Source organism: Phascolarctos cinereus, unplaced genomic scaffold (assembly GCF_003287225.1).
Source record: "Phascolarctos cinereus isolate Bilbo 61053 unplaced genomic scaffold, phaCin_HiC Scaffold_4;HRSCAF=312, whole genome shotgun sequence".
NCBI lineage: Eukaryota > Metazoa > Chordata > Mammalia > Diprotodontia > Phascolarctidae > Phascolarctos > Phascolarctos cinereus.
The window spans coordinates 277,579,128-277,596,557 of NW_027555847.1; positions in this window are offsets into that span (position 1 = coordinate 277,579,128).

Sequence of the window (17,430 nt, forward strand, 5' to 3'; positions counted from 1 at the left end):
TTTGAAAACTAGGCTGCACTTCCGGTAATTCTTGGTTCACACATTGCTGAAGTCTAACTCGCAGAATCTTAAATATCTCCTTAATGGTGTATGAGATAAGCACAATTGTTTAGTAATTTGAACATTCTTTGGCATTGCCCTTTTTTAGGATAAAGACATCAACTGATCTTTTCCAATCGAGTGGCCACAGTTGAGTTTTCCAATTAGCTGGCATTATGAGTGCAGTACTTTAAGAGCATCATCTTTTAGGATTTTAAATAGCTCAGCTGGAATTCCATCACCTCCACTAAGCTTATTGTTAGCAATGCTTCCTAAAGCCCACTGACTTCATTCTCTAAGATATATGACTCTAAATCAGGAAACACACCAATGAGATTATCAGTGATATTAACATCTTTCTGGTATAGTTCTGTATATTCTTGACACCTCTTCTAAATCTCTTCTACTTCTGTTAAGTCTCTACCATTATTCTCTTTTCTTATGCACATTTTATATGAAGCATTTCCTTGATATATCTAATTTTCTGGAAGACAAGAGATTTTTGTCTTTTACATTATATTGTTTGCTTCTATTTCTTTGCATTGCTAATCTAAGAAAATCTTTTTATCTCTCCTTGCTATTCTCTGAATTCTGTGTTCAGTTGGGTATGTCTTTCCCTTTCTCCTTTACCTTTTGCTTTACTTTTTCTTCAGCTGTTTGTAAAGCCTCATCAGAAAGCCATTTTGCTTTCTTGCCCTTATTTTTTGTTAGGATGTTTTTTATTGCTGCCTCCTATACAATATTCTTCTGCCCATAGTTCTTTCAGGCATACTATCTACCAAATCTAAGCCCTTAAATCTATTCATCATTTCCACTTCATATTTATAAGAGATGTTATTTAGGTTCTACTTATATGGTCTAATTGTTTTCCCTACTTTTTTATTTACATCTTAATTTGTAGTAAGAAACTTATGCTTTAATCCATAGCTCTAGCTTTTGTTTTAACTGACTGTGTAGAACTTCTCCAACTTTGGCTACATAGTATGTAGTCAATCTTGTTTAGATATCAACCATATTGTAATGTCCATGTGTAGAACCACCTTTTGGATTGTTGGAAAAGAGTGTTTCCTATGACCAGCAACTTATCTTGATAAAGCTCTATTAGTCTCTTCCATGCTATATCTTTTGTACTCCAAGGTCAAACTTGCCTGTTATTCTAATTATCTATTGATTTCCTACTTTAGCATTCTACTCCCCTGTGATGAATGTGACAACTTTTTTGGTTTTATTTATAGAAAATGTAGGTCTTCACAGAACTGAGCAACTTTGGCCTCTTTGGCATCAGTAGTTGGGGCACAGACATGTTTGCCTGTAATGTTGAATACTTTGCTTTGGATTCAAATATATCATTCAGTCATTTTGAGATTATATCCCTGTAATGTTTTTCTCAGGCTTTTATTGACTATGAGGTCTAATCCATTTCTTCTAAGGGATTCTTGCCAACAGTATCATATGTAATGATCACCTGAATTAAATTTACCATTCTTGTCCATTTACATCCACTGACACCCAAGGTGGTGATGTTTAATATTTCCATCTCCTGTTTAACTACATGCAGCTTACCTTGTTTCATAGATCTTAAACTCCAGGTTCCCATGCAATATTGATCTTACAGCATCAGACTTTCCTTTCATTACCAGACACATTTGCAGCTGACATTCCTTTCAGCTTTGGCCCAGCCACTTCATTAGTACCGGGACTATTTGTAGTTGTCTTTTACTCTTCCCCAGTAACATGTCTGATACATTCTGATCTGAAGGGTTCATCTTCCATTGTCATGTCTTTTATCATTTTAATAATGTCCATGGGACTTTCTTATCAAAGATACTAGAATGGTTTGCCTTTTCCTTCTCCAGTGAATCACTTTTGATCAGAATTCTCCATTATGAACTGTCCATCTTGGGTAACCCTGCATGACCTAGCTCATAATTTCTTTGAGCTATGCAAATCCCTCTACCAAGACAAAACAATCTAGTCACAGTATATAATATTTATAATATGTTATTCTAACCTCCTTATAAAAACTATGTTTAGAATTTTTCATCGATATTAATATGAATAATGTTCCATAGCATCATTTCTCTGCTTTGTCCCTCTCAGATTGGATATGAAAACTAAATCTGTGTCATGTTGTATTAAGATATTGGAAGGGTGCTTCCTCTTCTTATATTGCAAATAGTTTACATAATCCTGTAATTAATTATTTTTTGAATGTTTGATAGAATTCATTTGTAACTCTGTATACTCCTGAGGTTATTCACCCCCACCCCTTGGGGAGTTTATTTATGGATAGTTAAAATTTTTTTCTGATTTTTGGGTTAAATAATAGATTTCTTTTATTTATTTGTGTTCTTTGTATTCTTATAAGTATTCATTCTTTTGCTTTAAATTTTCAGATTTAAAATGGTGAAATATGCTCTCTACCTCCAGACAGAGAACGGATGTGTGCAGAATGAAAATTTAAGACTTTTCCTCTCTTTTTCTTGCTATTTTTTGGGAGAGGAGCAGGATATGGGGAATATGGATGATATAGAAATTCATATGATTATATGTTATATATATATACACATACCTATATTTATAATATGCATAAATATATATATAATAGGTTTTATTTTTCTTTTCTTCTCATTTAGTGGAGGACAGGTAAGGGAGGGAGAGAATTTAGAACTAAAAAAAACATAAGGCCTCTGTGTTTTAAAAGAATTTTCAATTAAATAAAAATAGAGTTGGCATATAATTCAGAAAAAATTTCTGATAATCTCTTTTATTGCCTGTTCAATTATTGTGAGTTTTATTTCATTTTTATAAGCAACAATCTGACTTTACTCTCCTTTTTAAAAATCAAACTAATTACCTTTTAATTTTATTCATTTGAAAATATATTCTTATTGATGTCTTTCTTTTTTAATTTGACATAATCTTTCCCAGTGTCCTACAGCTGGCACTCAACTTTCACTTATGGTTCCAAAAGGCTGTAGCGTATGCAGTAGTCACAGTAGTATACCATCTTGGTAGACAGGCTAAAACTAGGCTAAGGGTAACCAACAGGCCTCAAACCCATTGGTGAGTTAGGGGAATGTCTCTCCCAAGCATATGAAGATTTCCTCTGGCAGAATGGGTGAATGAGAACAATTTGCTATAGTGGCCATGAAGGTGACTGAAGCATGTGCTGTGGAGTGCTTAGAGTTTGATCAGACAACAAAGATGTCAAGGTCATTCATTGCATCCTGGGCCATCACCAGTTTTTTTGTTTGTTTGTTTTTTGTTTTGGGGTTTTTTTTTTGTATTTTTGCCTTGTCACTGGACTTGAAGGACTTAGAAAGAAACAGTGAGGCTAATGAGTTTACACAACTCTGCACCACTTTAATCCAATTCACACAGAAGTCATCACGCACACTCCTTCATCACCACATGATGTCATTGCTACTCCTCAAAAAAGAAGGACAAACAACAGCATTCCATAAGAGATAAAGAAGTTCATCTGAAGCCACATCTGAAGGCCAACCCACTTTCTCCCAGTTGTAGGCTAATCCTATCACCTGAGGGCTACTTTTTCCTTCAAATGATAAAGAAAGAGGAGGTAAGTACTTTTAACACACCACCTTATTAAAAGGGCTGCTAATCTGGACTGTCCAGCTTTTCCCAAGTAAAGTCCAAATGATTTATCATCAGGCCAATCAGAAGGAAGACACACCTAGGTTTCAAATGCCTTCTTTACCCTCACTCTGGGTCTTTGGTCATCCCAACTTAAACTGATCATGCTCAAGTCTCTGACTTATTGCTGAGGGGCTAGTGTGACCCATTTTCCTAAAAGTAAATGCATAACTTTATTAAAATGGATATTTTGCCATTGAGAAAACGGTACCACAACATCCTTTTTACTTGCTACAATGTAAAGTTTACTTCTAGTTTCAAGTAAATAATTTATATGAAGTTAAAAAAATGTCCCTCCATACCTGTATTTTGCAAGGTTTTGTATATATACATACACAATAATTACATATATTATATATAAACTCTTGCATATATATGCATGAGTGTTGTACTTTGTCAAAGGATTTATTTTGCTTTTACTAAGACAATCCCATGATTTGAGATATTTTTGTTATTAATATAATCATATTAATTATGTTGGTTGTTTTCCTAATGTTGGACCATCCAAGAATCCCTAGTATAAATTCAACTTGATAATGAGAAATGATTTTTCTTTTCTGACAGATTTTTTTTAATTTTAAAATCAATATTCATTAATTATACTGATCAGTGCTTTATCCTTCCCTGTCTTATGTATTAGAACCATATTTTTTTACAGAAGGAATGTGATAAGGTTCTCAATTTTTGACAAAAATGTAGATAGTACTGGTACTAAATGTTCTTTAAAAGTTTGACAGAACTCTCCTGTGAACTAATCAGAATAAATTAGAATAAAAAAAGTCCCCCTACTTTGGGAGGGTTTTTTTTGTAGGTAGTTCTATTTTTTCCCTAATACTAGATTACGAAGATGTCTATTTGATCTTCTGTTTATATATTTTATATTTTTAAAGATATTCACCTTTTTTATGGGCACAGTTTTGATTTCATATAACTGAACATAGCTGATTCTGGTAATTCTTTTTATTTCTTTATTTTGTGATTTCCTTTTATTATTTTTTATTTGAATTTTTGGCCTCTTAAGTCAGAGTTGCCAAAAGCTTATCAATTTTATTAGTCTTTTTATTGTCTTTTCTTTTTTTTTGTTTATTTCTCCCCTGGTTTAAAATATGATATCCTTTATGATTACTTACAATTGTTTATTTGTTGACTTTTAATTTTCTTAATGTATATTCATTCATTAATCCATTTCTTTTCTATTTTTTAATGTATATTTTTCCCCTGAGAACTACATTAGCTACATCTAAGAAATTTGGGATAGTGTTTCACCATTATTGTTTTCTTTTACACAATTGTTCGTTGTTTCTGAAATTTGTTCTTTGACCCACTTGTTATTTAGGATTTCTTGTTGTCTTCATTTAGGTATATATCTTTTCATTGTATTATTTGAATTGATTCCTAATTTTATTAAGTAATCATGTGTAAAGGATGTATTTACTCTTTCTGGCTTTTTCTGTTTTTGTTTTTTTTCAATATCTCTGTGCCATAATTTGTGGTCAATTTTTATAAAAGTTCCATGTGATACTGAGAAATACATATTTAGTAGTTCTAGTAAGAAAAGACTTCAGTCTTTTAGCTCTAGTTTCTCCAATAATTTGGCCAATTCTATATTTTCCTTTTTCTTTATATTTCTGTTAGACTTACTCAAAAGTGAGAGAGGACACTGAAATTTCCTGCCACTATAATATTACTGTCCATGTCATCTTCTAATTCAGTGGGTTTTGTTTTGGTTTGGTTTCTTGGGGGTTTTGTTTGTTTGTTTGTTTGTTTGCCTTTATGCAAAATTTCAAGAGACCTGTATTAAAATCCTGCCTCATATACTTCTTAGCTGTATGACCTTGGACAAGTCACTTAACAGTTCTCAGCCTTCATTTCCTCATCTGTAAAATGATTATAGTAATAGAATCTTCCTCAAAAGGCTCAAAAGCAGTATCAAATGTAAAGCACTTCAAAGCATTCTATAAATGCCAAATATTTTTTTTTATTATATAGATGCCAAAGAATTTGGAACTTACAAGTTTAATGTTGATGTTGGTTTGTTGTCCATGGTACTTTCAGCATAATGTAGTTTCCTTATTTATCCACTTTTGTATTTTAAATTATTGTTATTGTTGTTATTATTTTGCTTTCCCTTAGAGCATGATTGCAACTCCTGCTATTTTTTTTATCACTTGATGTATAGTAATGTTTTTTTCCATTTCCTAATTTTAATTTTATTAATATTTTAGGTATGTTTCATGCAAGCAACATATTGTGAGGTTTTGGTTTTTATGCAATCTTTCATTCTTTTTAATTGTATTGCATTGTTTAATCTATGAACATTTAATGTTATGAGATTTTGATTTATATTTTTCTCCATTTGTCTTTAACATTTTTTCCTAAATTAGGATTTGTCCCTCTTTCTTTATGGACATAGTATTTTATCTCTTCAGTTATTTTAGCTTAATCTATTTTAAGGCAAACTTTTCCCATTGTCTCTCTTCCTCTTATGTTCAAGTTCCTCATCCATATTTGTTACCCTTTGGAGGTAGCAAAATTATCTGTGCTAAGCTAATTAGCTTTTAATTCTCTCTTCCTTTTACATCGTTCTTTAATTTCTCCCCTATTTTTTCTATTTAATTAAGTAGTCAAGCAAAATTTTCTTTCCTCTCCTCTCAATGTGTTTTGTTACTTTTTTATTTCATTTTCTGTCCTTTTTTTGACAAAGGATTTCTTTCCTTTATTTTTTTTCAATATTTATCTTCCTGTTCTGTCTACTTTAGGCTTTTATTCTTTGATTCATGAGCCTTATGCTTGTGTAGTCATTCTTTTTGGTCTTTTTATTAACTTGTGTTCCTAAGGCAACCTAAGGTTGCCCCTTCAAAATATTTTCAATGCTGCTGCCATGTATATCTTGACCCATTGACCCCCTTTTTGTTATGTTACACTCTTAGAAATAACAAATCCTGAAGGTGACAGAGAATGTTGTCCTATTTAAAGAGTTTCCATAAATCCCTAATTGTGCAGGTCATTATTATCTTTTGCCTTTCCTATGGTTATTTTGTCCCCATTTGTCATGAAATTTCCCTGTTTTCCCCTTCTTCTGAATGTTAGTTGCAACTAAGCTCTGATTTCCCTTCTCCTGAGGCAGTATGACTAGTCTAAGCACCAAATGTCTGTAGACTCTACCCATTATAAGGCTCCTCCCCCCACATCCCTTTAGAGAATATCTCTTCCCCTGGGAGTGTTCAGCAGTTTATGTCACCCACCACCAGAACAAGGCTTTCCTTTTTCTCCTAGTTTTAATTCTTCCTTCTGCCTCCTCATTCATTTTCCTGTAGGCTTTGCACTTCCTGAGAGTATATAGGAATGATTTCTCCCCTTTTTGGTAACATTTGATTAATTAGGACATATCACATATCCTCTTTTCTCTCCCTCCCCTCTGCCTTTTTACATGCCTTCACTTTCTATAATTTAGTCCCACAGAAACATTGATTTGCCTGCAGGTTGGGTGTTAGAGATATAGTCCATGTTGTTTCAGACCTGTTTTTTCACCATCCTATTTGGCTTTTTTTTTTCATCCATGTCTCCTTGTGAGTTTTTAGAAAGATTTTTAAATGCTTTCTCTGTTGTTAATTTGTTGTTATTCTTGACTGATGTGTGTATTTCACTTTCTTTTATTTATGTAGTCTGGCACATTTGCAAAGCAAGTAATTTGCAGCATCCCTAGAAAGAACATACTCTTCTTTCTAGGGGTGCTTCAAACACTTCTCTTTAAGTTAAATATCCAAATTTTTAAAATAATAATTAGGCTCAAGTTTGCCAGGGTATGTCACTTTGGGTTGTATCTTGAGCTCTTTTTTTCCTTTATACCACACTATTCAATTGGCTCTGTAGTTTCTTTGTGGTGGGTACAGAATAGTCTTGTGTTATTCTAATTCCCTTTCATTATATTTGAAAGTCTTTCTCTTAGTTGTTTGCAGAATCTGTTGTTTGTCAGTGAAATTATTAAAGTTAACCACCATGTATGTCTTGAATTTTGTAGGATAGTGTCTCCCTCCAATGTCCTAGCCCTCACCAAAGTCTATTTGTGAATTCTTTCAACTGATACTTTGTTTTCTATGTTCAGAAGTTCTGGGTAGTTTTGACTTCTAATTTCTTAAAATCTATACAGATTTTAAGTTTTTACAGTCTATACAAACTAGACAATCCCAGACAAACTGAACAAAAAGCTTATATGGACTTTTTTTGGTTATCATTTTCAGATAGTCAATGATACTCATATTATCTCTCCTTGATCTGTTCTCCAGATAAGTTGTTGATATAATATTTCTTATATTTTCTTCTCATTTTCCAATTGTTTTATTTAGTTTTAATATTTATTGTTGTTTTATTGGATTATTGCTTTCTTCCTATTCCATTCTAATTTTCAAGGCATTATTTCTTGATTCTTTTCCACTGACTGTTCTGAAATATCACTCTCTTTGCCATTTTTCCCTCCATGGCTATTCTATTTTGTATCTCATTTCATTTTTTCCAGATACTCTTTTAATTCTTATACACAATATGTCTCTCAGACCAAGGTACTTCTTCATGTTATTCAGACATTTCTTTGTTTTGTTCATGTTTAGATCTACATAGGAACTCAGATATCAATTAGTCCAATCATCTTATTTTTATAGGAGGGCCAGAGGGGTTAGGTGAACTGCCCAAGGAGAAATTAGTATCAAGTGGCAGAGCTAGTCTTCTGATTCCAAATCTAGCACAATTTCCACTCAGACTGCTCTTGTGTGTTATGGAGCCATTTCTTAATCAAAAAGAATTTCTCCAGATCATTTGTCATTTCCTTACTCTCTAATCAAAGAATTAAATTTCTACTGCAATACAAAGAATGGTTCAACAGGACAGTCACTATAATAGAATACTCCATGGACTTTGAGGCTAATAAACCTAAACCCTATTTCATTCTCTACATCTCTAAGGCAGATTGGTCCTTTTTTCCTCTCCTGCTATTCCATTCCTACAATATTTTTTTTCCTATTGAGCAAAAAAATCCATATCTTTTCCCTCAGTTGATACCCTTTGCATGCAATTATAAATGTTACACAAAATTATATAAAGTAATTCTCCCTCCTCCCCCCAATTCACAAACTGAAAGATTTAAACTTAAACCTGGAAATGTAATTGGTAAAAACTTCTAAGGGAAGGCTTACACAAACAAATGGCACTGAGGAACTATCTAGATTAATTTTTCAGCATTCTAATGGCATTGTTGGAAGGGAGAATTGCAGCAAGCCATGTAGGCCAAGGTAAGTACCACTACATCATGGTCAGCACTCAAGATGCTGTGTTAAGAAGTTTCAGTTATGTTGTGGCTACTAAATTTATTAGCTGACAAACCAGCTGATTACTTTATAACTCATGCTCAAGATCACTGCATCCCATGTACTAAAAGGAAATAGTAGAAAGAGAGAGGGTATAATTTGGGAGGACAGACCTTGATTTCTATAGCTTACATACAGTTTGGATGTGAGAATGGCCTGAAGGAATCAAGTGATATTTATGATCACAGGTGGGCATCCCAGCCCCAGCAGTCAGAGTTCCTAGATGTGTCTCTTATGCTTTATCTTTATAACCTATTGGTTACCCTCCTGGGTGTCAGGAGACTTGTGATGTCTCTGTTCCTAAAGTTTCACATATAATTCTGTACATGTGATGTCCACTTTCTTGGAGACTTTATGCCTGGAAGAACAATGAGGATAAGAATTGGCTTGGGTCAGCAGATGCTGAACCTTCAAAAACATTCTTTGAGTCATTCTTTCACCCTAAGCATACGCCAACACATTGGCACCAACAAACATGTTTCCAAACACTAATAAATGCCTAAGCAAGGAATCCAGGATAAATAGATTACTAGAATTTCTGGAAAACTCTTCAGGAGAATGTCTAGAATGCTACAAATGTTTAATCACATAAACTTGCTTGTTAACTCTCAGGAAGAGTTAAATTTCTCATATAGAATCCTCATGCTGATTTAACTAGGCATGTGATTAGTGATACTTTGTCATCAATCCCAATCTAATTTTCCATTGTAGATATAGATTCCAGTTATTCTTCATCTGCAAAACCTAAATCTGTGAAGCTCTCTGCATAAATTAACTCTGACTAAAGTCACCGCATCTTTTGATGTGAAATAAGATAAAAGGCATATAATCAGTTTATCAGATTCATTCAAATTAAAGTATTGACCTCTTTTTTTCTGTAAATGAGCTTTCACCTTTTTTTCCTTCCCATCAGCTTGTAATTTTTGTCTGTTCATAGTTATGTATCTTCTTTCAATAAACATTTCATTTCTTTGCCTTGATCTTGGAATTTCTTTCACATTTTCTTCTTCTAGTCCCCTCCTTTTCTTAAAAGCTCTCTTCTAGAATATGTTCATATTCTTCCTTGGTTTCTGTCTTTAGGCCGACCTCTATATATTTCCTTCCACCAGCATTCTGCATAATAGCCAAAAAGCCTTTTCTTCTCACCTCCCTGAGAGTTCCATTTCATTTTGACAGAACAGGAGACTGGTCTCAGAAATGTGCCTTCACTGCCATTCTGACATAATGAGGAATGTAGCAACCACAAAGTTCCAGGGAGTTCCTCTTCTAACAAGTCTTCAATTCCTGTTAAACAAGTTTTCAGTAATATGAATGTCACTTCAGATAAAAGCCCTCTATATTAAGTAATATAGATTTTTTTGTATGGTCTTTGGAGGAAAGTGAAGAAGAAGTGGGGTGAACTATGACTGGAGTGAAGATGAAGCAAGATGGTTCTGGAGAGTTCAGAACTGAGTGGCTTAAGCTCCTCACTGACATGGTATTTGATCAAAAGAGTCAAGGCTTTGACTCAAATCTGTGGCCCAGATCAGAAAGTGATACTTCCAACATGACCTGACTATGCCACTGATGATATTTTCGTTCTGGGCACTAGGCCTCTTAACACAGCCTAAATTGACATTAGCATTTTTTTTGAATGCCAGGTCACACTGTTGAACTTGCCCTAGATTTTTTAAAGTAAATTCTTATTTAGGTGAGTTATTATTTTTGTTGCTGTTGGTTAGTCATTTTCAATCATGTCTGACACTTTATGACCCCTTTTGGGATTTTCTTGGCAAAGATACAAGGGTAGTTGATCATTTCCTTCTCTAGCTCATTTTACAGATGAGGAAACTGAGACAAAAGGGTTTTTTAACTTGCCCAGAGTCACACAGCTAGTGTCTGAGGCAGGATTTGAACTCAGGTCCTCCTGATTGCAGGCCTGGTACTCTATCCATTGTGCCAACTAGCTGATCTTATCTATCTAGGTAAACTTTAATGATAGATATAGGGCCACTTCTTTCTATCCTGCATTTGGACATTTGAGTTTTGGGACCAAAGTGACTCACATATATGTATTCCTACTACATTTCGTTTTATTAATTCAGCCCATCATTCTAGATTGTCCAGGCCTTTTAGGATCCTGACTGTCAACCAAACTGTTATATACCTTGGCTGCAAATAACTGTCCCTTAACCTCTTAACATTTTTAAATATAATAAATGCACTATCTTTGCTTTCATTCAAGTCATTTTACAAAAACATTAAAACAGCATAATGCACAGACAAGTCCATTTTGGTTCAGTTCCAGAGCTACCTTAACTATATTATCATGTATCACATATCTATATCTGTATCTGTATCTATAAACACACATATCTATAGGCATACATATACATATATGTGCAAAGATGGAGATCATATTCACAATATAGTGTAGGAAATTTTGCCAAATATTTTTTGCTAAAATCTTGATATAGTTTGTCACCACATTCTCATAATCCATCTGGCCAGTGACCCTTTACAAGTACTTGAAGTAGATCCCAGCTCTCCCTCTTCCCTGACCATTTTTTATAGTAGTAGACCTGCCACTCACTCTTCCATGAAGCACCCCAAATAGGACCATAAAAATGATATTAGGACTGAGAAATCTTAAGGCAGACCACCAACTATGAATCCTTTTGCCCTGACTCAACTCTATGGCTAGTACCCTCACAACATGTATTTCTGTTCCCCAATAAAATACCTCCTCCTCAATCTTTAACCCTCATTCACTTCAAGCCTATCCCTCCAATCTCCTACTCTTTATTTTCTCATCCTTTTATTAATAAAATTCCATCATTTCATAGCTCTACCTCTTGATGTTGTTCCATTTTCTTGCTCTCAAGGAGACCTGATTTCCTTCAAATGATGCTGCAGAATCATCACAATAAGGACTCACTTTTTTTTATACTCCCTGGTACTGTGGGAGATGGTAGGAATGGTTTTTTTTTTGCTTTCCACTGCCACTTCCCAGACTCTCCCTTTGTTGTCCTCACACTACAACTTTGTCTCTTTTGAAGTTTATTCCACCAAATGTATCATTAAATCCAGATGCCAGTATGAGTCATTCTCTAACCTTTAAGTAATTTTTCCTTCTTTTTCACTAAGTTAAATACCCGGCTCACACTTTTCCTCTCCGCTGTATCTTCAGTTCTTATACTAAGGGCCTTCAACATACATGTCAATATCCTCTCAAGAACTCCAATTTTCAAATTCCTCAATCTCTTCAGTCACCATCAGGTACAGTCATATTCTTGATCTTCCCATCACCCACAAAATTTTCCCTTCAACAAGGAAAAACTCCAGAATTATTCTATCACATTGTAACTTCCTGTTGCTTCACTTCTTCATATGACTTAATATTTTAGACTTATTCTTTGTCTTCAATGAGACTAGTGTTTTATTACAGCATCCCTCTTATTCTAACTTCATTTCCCTTCCTTTCCAAACTTTACCCTATAGTTAATCAGTTTAACTCTATACTATTCTTTACTCTCAAATCTCTTGTCCCTTTATCAACATTCACAACTTGTGAAACCCTAAGCCTTAATTGCCCCTACGATCCACTTTCTTTATTCCTCTTGAAGTGCTGATATGTGCTGAGTAGGAGTGGAAGGAGTAGATGGTTGGAATGATCCAGGTTTGAGGTTTCACATACATGTTACAAAGGAATAGGTGCAACTATAAAAAGGGAGTCATTTTACCACTTTATAAAAATGTAAAATGTAAAAGGCCTTGTCTTAGGTATGAGACTCTCTGGAGTAATGAATATACCTTGTTTTATTATTTCAAATTACAACTAGACTATCATTTTATTCTTCCCTGATTTATTCCATAGTCCACTTATCACAATGGCTGTTTCAAACCTCACTTCATACTGTACTGGGAAAATAAACCACTATTGGATTATACTTGATTGAAAAAATAGAGCCACATAGTCTATAACAATAGAGCTAGGTGCCACATAATAGTCAAGTAGTCAACTTGTAGTCAAGAAAGCCTGATTTCAAATTCCACTTCAGTTACTTACCAATCAGACTTGTCATACTTCTATTCACATGCAATGAATGTAACATAAGTGAACTTAGATAAAAGTGTAAAACTAGACTCACTGGATTTACTACAAATAAATATTATCTAATATCAATTGTGCCCCTATTTCATTTAGAGAAGCACTATATTTCTTCTTCATCAGATTGCTATCTGACACTGTATTTGGCTATTCTGAATATTCTTATTTCTCATTAAACCTCTTATAACATCCTCTTTCCCAAACCTTTTGGCTGAGGGCCTCATCTTTTACTTACTGGGGGGAAATGAAGTTTTTCACCAAATGCTCTCTCTTTTCCCTTCTCCTCTTTGCACATCATCTGGTATTGGATGAAGGTGTTGCCCTTCTTTATATGTTATAAAGCATCTTATTTATATGTTATAAAGCTCTACTACAAGTGCCTTTGATTGCATTCATTCACATCTTTCTCAGCAGTTTCCCCATTGTCTTTCACAATTTATCTCTTATCTTTAATTTCTCCCTATCTACTGGCTCTTTCCCTGCTGTCTACAAACACACATATGCCTCCCCCATCCTTGTACTTTATCCTACCATTCTTGCTAGCTAATATTCAATCTCTCATCTCTTCACCATAGATAAACTCCTTTAAAAAGTCTTCTATATGCAATGTCTCCATTTTTTCTCCTCTCACTCACTTCTAAACCCTCTATAATCTGGCTTCTAGCCCCATCATTCAACTGAAATTCCTTCATCCAAAATTACTAATAATCTCCTAACTGCTAAATCTAACATTCTTTTCTCAATCCTTACCTTTCTTTACCATTGACACTGTTGATCACTCTCTCTGCCTGGGTTTTTGTCACACAGATCTCTTCCAGTTCTATAATTTATTTTATTTCTTCTGATTATTCCCCAGTTGTCTTTAACGTTTCTTTATCGATGTCATACCCACTAATTTCAGGTGTCCCCTAATGCTCTATCTGGGACTCTCTTCTCTTTTTGCTCTTTATTTTTTCGCTTTGTGATCACATCATCTGTCATGGATTAAAATATCATGTCTATGCAAATGATTTCCAGATCTATTCTTTTAGCCCTAGTCTTTTTTTTCTCTTTGAGCAGCAGCATATGTCTCATAGGCATCTTAACTCTACAGGTAAAAAATAAAGCCTAATTATCTTCTTCCTAAAATCCTCTGCCTTTTACAACTTCTCCATTATTCTTGAGGACACCACTATCCTCCCAATCACCCAGGCTTGCAATCCTAACTTTCTCATTCTCACTTACCCCACACATCTACCAAATGTTACTTCTGCCTTCACCTCTTTCTTATCTATCCCCATCTAATCACTCACTCCCACAGTCACAGTCTTTGCCCAAGTCTTCATCACCTCTTACCTGGAATTGAAATATGCTTTTAACTGACTTCCCTGTCTCATGTCTCTCCTGTCATTCAGCTTCCTAAGTGATTTTTCTAAAGGGTACATCTGACCACATTGACTCCTGCTCAGTGCTCTCCAGTGGCTCTCTATTACTTCAAGTATCAAATGTAAACTCTACTGTTTGGCATTTACAGCACTTAATATTCTGGCCCCTTCATGGCCTTCCTGCTTATAGTTCCTCACACATGGTACTTCATCTTCCATCTCCCTTATTTCCACCTCTTAGTTTTTCTAATTTTCTTCAAGACTCAACCCAAGCACTATCTTCTACATGAGGTTTTTCTTAGGACTCTTTGCTTCTAGTGAATTCTTCCTCAAATTACCTCTTTTCTATTCTATATAACTCATTTATATGCTTTGAAGAAAAGAATGATTTTTGCTTTTTTTATCCTTAATATTAAATACTGTTTTTGGATTGTTACCTGACTAATTGTACTACATTCTCTTAAATGTAATTAAGAAAAATCACTTTGGCAACTTGGTGATTTTCATTGGAGTAGACAAAGACTTGAGACTAGGAAACTGTTAAAACATTCTGAGAGAAAGTTGATGAGGCCCTGAACTAAGGGTATACAAGTGCAGAGAAGGAATTTCTATCATTTTAAAAGTATAATAAACAAAAAAAATCACTCACTTTAAAATGCAGGTATACATTTATTTTCTGAATTTCTTAAAATGTTTAATATTTCAATGGACTTTAGGCATTAATTTCACATAACTTCATCATTTTAAATCAGTAATGATAAACTGCAATTTTGAATTAAAATCAAGATGAATGTAATTATTTACCTTTGTAATTTACTTTGTAGATCATTTGAGTTTGCACTTATCAACATAAAATTTTGTTATCACAGCTTTTTCTAGTGATTTTTTTTATTGCATTACCAATGAAGTCTGATTATTTCATGACTATGTAACTCTGTTATCGAGCTCTATCCTTCTCTTCATTCTTTTATCACTTCAGAAAAGCTGTGGACCAAGTCATAAGATGTAGAAAAAGCAACTGTGGACAGAACTACCATGTGCCATCAAGTGTCTGACAGAATTGGTCATGGTTCTTCACTTAGTTCTATTCCCACACTTATACTCATTCCAACAATCCCAGCTTTTATGTTATTGCCTCAAACATTTATGGGTGAAGATGAATATCTACAGCCAATCCAAGGACATAAGGAGAAGGATCAAAATTTGTCCTTCTCTACTACAAAATATAGCCATAGACTCAAGAATGCTCAACTCTAGTTATCAATGCTATATGCAACATAACCAGATATCTTCAATGACATAACTCCTTGCTTGTTTCTTTATAATGCAGAGTAAAATGGTACAACAGGAACATCTAAGCAGCATAGTGGATAAAGCCTGGAGTCAGGAAGACTCATTTCCCTGAGTTCAGATCTGGCCTCAGATATTCACTAGCTGTGTGACCCTGGGCAAGTCACTTTTGCCTCAGTTTCCTCACCTATAAAATGTGCTAGAGAAATCAATGGCTAATTACTCTAGTATCTCTTCCAAGAAAACCCCAAATGAAGTCATAAAGTCAGACTCTCAGTTACAGTAAAGGGGTCTGACAATTGGTCAGAAAGAGATTGCAGGGTTCCCTTAGCTGGCACTGGGTACAGCTGGTGCTGAAGAGCAACTCTATTGATCATATGGAGTGCTGGATTGCAGTTCCAGATCAGTTTCTACTTTAAAGAAGCAGAGGGCTTGAAATATATTCCACAATGCAAAAGAGCTGGGATTGCAACTAAAATTAATCTACCAAGAAAAACAAAGTATAATCATTCATGGGGTGGGAGGAGTGAATGGGAAATATAATGAAATAGCAGACTTTCAAGCATTTTTGCTGGAAAGAACACAGCTGAATAGAAATTTTGACTAATTGTTCTCATCTACCCACTCTACTTGAGGAAGTTTTTATATACTTGGGGTAGCTACCCCTCTAACTTACTAATGAGTTTGAGAAGTCAGTTGCCTTCAACCTGGTTTAACCCACCTGCCCAGACAGTTTTACAGGGGTGTTGCCCCAGTATATGCTACAGCTTCTTGAAGCCACAAGTGAGAGTTGGGCGACAGGTGGACACTAAAGGTGGATCCTTTGTCCTGAAGTCCTGAAAGGGCTCAACAAGTCCTCATAGCAGAAGTGCTAATCCTCCCTGAAAACCCTGTACATGTGTTGCTAAAAAATAACATGTATGAAGTAATATCAAAAAATTTGTAACAAATATTTTTGATAGAAGCCTCATTTCCTAACTATATAGGGACATGAGTCATTTTTTTAAAATTATGAGCCATTCCATAATTGATAAGTAGTCAAAGGATATGAGCAGGCAGTTTTCAGAAGAAGAAATTAAAGTTATTAGTAGTCACATGAAAAAATGCTCTAGATCACTATCAATTAGAAAAATTCAAATTAAAACAAATCTGGGGTACCCCCTCAAACCTATTAGAAATGACAAGTTCTGGAGGGAATGTGAAGTAATACATACACTAATGAACTCTTGGTGGAGTTATGAACCAATCCAACCATGCTGGATAACAATTTGAAGCTATGCCCAAATGCCTAGAAAACTTTGACCCAGCAATACCACTGAGTCTACACCCCAAAGAGATTAAAGAAAACAGAAAAGGACCTATATGTACAAAAAATATTTATAGCAGCTCTTTTGGTGGTGGCAAAGAATTGGAAATTTAGGGGATGTCCAACAATTGGGGAATAGCTGAACAAGTCGTGCCATATGATTGTGATGGAGCATTATTGTTCTATAAGAAATGATAGGCCAGATGGCATCAGAAAATCCTGGGAAGACTTATACGAATTGATGCAAAATAAAGTGAGCAGAACCAGGAGAATGTTGTACACATTAACTGCAATATTATAATGATGATCAACTGTGAAAAATTT